This window comes from Myotis brandtii, unplaced genomic scaffold (genome assembly GCF_000412655.1).
Source record: "Myotis brandtii unplaced genomic scaffold, ASM41265v1 scaffold1261, whole genome shotgun sequence".
Taxonomy (NCBI): domain Eukaryota; kingdom Metazoa; phylum Chordata; class Mammalia; order Chiroptera; family Vespertilionidae; genus Myotis; species Myotis brandtii.
In genome coordinates, this window is record NW_005354431.1 from 1185 (window position 1) to 5254 (window position 4070).

The 4070-nt window shown below is 36.8% G+C and overlaps 1 long non-coding RNA gene across 1 annotated transcript; it reads left to right on the forward strand.

Moving 5' to 3' along the window:
* The first annotated feature begins 211 nt into the window (after positions 1 to 211).
* LOC106724951 lies at positions 212 to 3225 on the forward strand. Its single transcript, XR_001360774.1, has 4 exons — positions 212 to 304; positions 1842 to 1944; positions 2435 to 2476; positions 2819 to 3225. It is a non-coding gene; the product is annotated as an uncharacterized LOC106724951 (long non-coding RNA).
* Positions 3226 to 4070: the final 845 nt, after the last annotated feature.

Consider the following 4070-nt stretch of genomic DNA (forward strand, 5'->3'; position numbering starts at 1 on the left):
TGGCTGCCGGCCGCCATCTTGGCTGACAGTTAATTTGCATAAGGATATGCTGATTAGCCAATGGGAAGGGTAGCAGAGTGACACCAATTTGCATGTTTCTCTTTTATTAGTGTAGATATTAGAAGAAATGATATCCTCAGGCTTAATTTAATTTGGTAATAAAAATTCTTTTCTCTGGGTTTCCCAGGGGCTTTCTTCTGTTTATTAACATTTGCAATGTCTTCATGTTCTTCAGCTTGAAAGATCTGATGATGTGAGCCGAACAGAAGTCAGCAACAACCATGTTTTGATTTACCTAGATAAGGTGAGAGTCCTGCCACTCTAGTTGCAAAAAATCCTATATAATAAAAGCATAATATGCTAAGTGTCCAGTCGCCCGGTCTTCTGTTTAAACAATCAAAGAACAATATGCTGATATGCTAAGGCTGCTCTACCACTCACTATGACATGCATTAACCACCAGGGTGCAGATGCTCCAACTGGTAGCTTAGTTTGCTGCTGGGTTCCTGCCTATTGGGACTAAGCAAGATGGACCAGACACACCCTGGAGCTCTCCTGCAGTCCCTTCCGGACTGGCCAACCTCCCGTGTCCCTCCCCGGCCCTGATTGTGCACCGGTGGGGTCCCTCAGCCTGGCCTGCACCCTCTTGCAATCCAGGACCCCTCAGGGGATGTTGGAGAACCGGTTTCAGGCATTCCCACAGGCCAGGCCAAGGGACCCCACTGGTGCACTAATTCATGCACCGGGCCTCTAGTAGAGATAATCCTCCTAAGGGAGATATCTAGGAAATGAATGAAGGCATTTTTGAGATATCACTTCTATGCTAAATATTTGAGAATTCTAGCATGAATTCCAGTACATGTTCTCTTCTTTATTTATACTTCATCTAGGGCTATGAAAAGAAATGGCTTATTATAATATTGGATATTCATATTTCTAGGACTTTATAAGCAAGAAATTCTCTGCCAAATATGCTTATTATACCTTCAAGTTATTCTGAGTAATGGAAGGAAGTACCATGGGGTTTGTCAATTATTATATCAATAATACATCAACAATATAAAAGGGGAAAGTACTGTCAATCTCAGCAAGGACTTGGGCCATGAAATAAATAGATCATCCCACCAATAAGCCACAATAATTTTATATTTATGTGTTATACATAGTTTATTTATTTATAGATTGATGAATATTATAATTTACAAATTTATGAAACTTAAGGTTACAATTATTGACCTTTTATATTCCTTTTTGAGTCAACACAAGTATTTCTGCAAGATAGAGAAATTAAATGGTGCCAAATTTCTGGATATTCAAAAATAAACATAGCTATCCAACCAATAAAAATCATATATCATTCACTGCTATGAACAAAACATTGATGGGGATATATGAATTGTTTTATTTGTTTAAGAACAATTGGGGAGCTTTCTGCACAAGTTAAGGTCCCCGTTAGTTGATTTTTTTATGGGGTTTTGCCCTAGCCAGTTTGGCTCAGTGAATAGAACATTGGCCTGTGGACTGAAGGATCCCAGGTTTGATTGTGGTCAAGGGCACGTACCTCAGTTGCAGGCTCGATGCCCGGCCCTGTTCAGTGTGCATGAGGGAGGCAACCAATCGATGTGTCTCTCTCACATCAATGTTTCTCTCTCTGTGTCTCTCCACCTCCTTTCCAATCTCTCTAAAAATCAATGGGAAAATAAATATCCTCTGGTGATGATTGAGCAAAAATAAAAATAATAATAATAATTTAAAAAGAGCTTTTCTCCCAAACAAATGAATATTTAAAGTCATTCAAAGAAAAGAGAAGAAAGCTCATTTAATTCCCTTTTGCTTTCTAGGTGACAAATCAGACTCTGAGCTTGTCCTTCACGGTTCTCCAAGATATCCCAGTAAGAGATCTCCAACCAGCCATAGTGAAAGTCTACGATTACTATGAGACGGGTGAGTGTGAGCAATTTTTACACACAAATTAAATTCCTGATCACAGAAATTTAGATTTCAGAAACATGTAGGGGAAATTCATTACATTAATAGTTCTTAGCACTTCGTTTTGTCTTTATCAAATCTGATTCTCCTCTCTTTGCCTTCTATACATACATTATAGAAACTGCCTATAATGTAAATAAAGCAATTAATACGAAACATCTGTAAGATATTTAGTTCCCTTTTCTTCAGCTAATTCAACTATATAACAATATTTTATTTAAATAAGTTCAACATTGAACTGTCCCTTCAGGAGTACAGAGTAAAGGAAACATAATGTACTGTATTTGAAAAGTTAACAATATAAGGCAGCCAGGAATGCATCAAATGAATGCTGCTGATGTTTCTGACAAAATACAATTTCTCCCATAATATTCTTTCACTAACCTATATCCCATAAATGTTTGCTATCTCTCTCACTTCACCTAATGATTTTGTTTTTATGCAGATGAGTTTGCAATTGCTGAGTACAATGCTCCTTGCAGCAAAGGTAAGTAATTCACACTCCTTCCAAATGCAGTCAGAACCCCTTTGTTTTGTTCCTCAAATCTCCTCCATAAAATATTGGCTCAACACTCTTCATAGACATCATATTGCTCATGGTGTAACTTATTATAGAAAACTGCATTTATTTGGAGAGGACAGTGCTGCTTAAACCTCAGATAGTTCAGAGGATTGCTGATTTGATCATTATAAGTAATGGATCTTGTTGCCCACTATACTACTTGGTTTCCTTAGACACTATACGACCCAGATGTAAGAAAAGGAATCATCATTGATCAGAAAATCCAAGTTTATCTTAATTTTGTATTCTTTCCACCATCACACACAGATCAAGGAAATGAGTGAAGACTACGTCAATGAAAATGGCTTTGCTGGAGTTCCTGTTCCACAAACTGGGGTCTCCATGGAAGAAAATAGTTTTTGTAACTCTGAAGCTTAATGAATACACTGTTTTTTCTAGTCAATCTTTATCATGGTATCTTCAGTCATTCAATAAACATTTATTACATTTCCATATTAAATAAAATTTATGAAATAGAAATTTATAGCAATCAAGGGCTGAGCGACTTCAGAAAATGAAGAATGTTACAATGTTGTTGGTCTGAGTAGGCTTCATGTAGGTGTTACAGGGAAAAGAAGAAAATATTAAATTATGTACTAAAATAGTGTAAAATGTGTTTGGTCATGGGAATACCCTTCAAAAAGTCAAAGAGTGCATTTTATAAGAAAAGAAAATACTAACTTAACTAGAAAAGACTTTCCACATTAAAGGGAAGTAATGAAATACAAAGTTGAATAGGAGACAGCATAATTAACTAGGACATGACCTGAATTGGGGGTTATGTGTTCTCAGAGCCAAAGCTACCATTGACTAATATAAATAGTCAGTTAACCTTGGGTTTCAGAATCAATACAGGATGATAGATTGAAAACTTTGAAGGGGTGATGATACATGTAGAAGAGAGTTTTCTTAGAAGAAAGAATATATAGCACTCAAATATTAGACTGGATCACCTTTTTTCTGGAACTTTGAGCCAAGATCAAAGACTAGATATAAGCTCAAGGAGGTATTCAGATAGAGTAAATATATGGATGGAGGTGCCAAAGCTTCAGGATTTTATAAAGGGAAGCCCTCTGGGGAAGTCCTAGGAGTCCTTGTCTCCATTTGATTTAGTTTAACAGTATCTTGGATGGTATAAGCTAAAAACTCAAGGACTTTGAAATTCAAGCATCCTTAGCTCTGTCTCCAGGCTAAGAAAAAATAAAAGATAAAAGCTGTCATTTTTGTTCCTGGTTCTATTCTAAGAACCTAACACGTATTAATATATCAACCCTATGAATCAAGTACTATTATAACAAGTGAGGAAACAGAGGCACAGAGTGATATAACTTGCACAAAGTGATTCAGCTAGCAAATGCCAAGACCAGAATTCAATACCAATAAGTCTGGCTCCCAAATCCACACTCATAACCTCAAACCATGCTGCCTCTCCAACCCACTTCAGACAAGAGGGCTGGAGAAAACATGTTTCAGAGATGAATAAACATTATAATTAGTGTCAATTAAGCATCAATCCAGA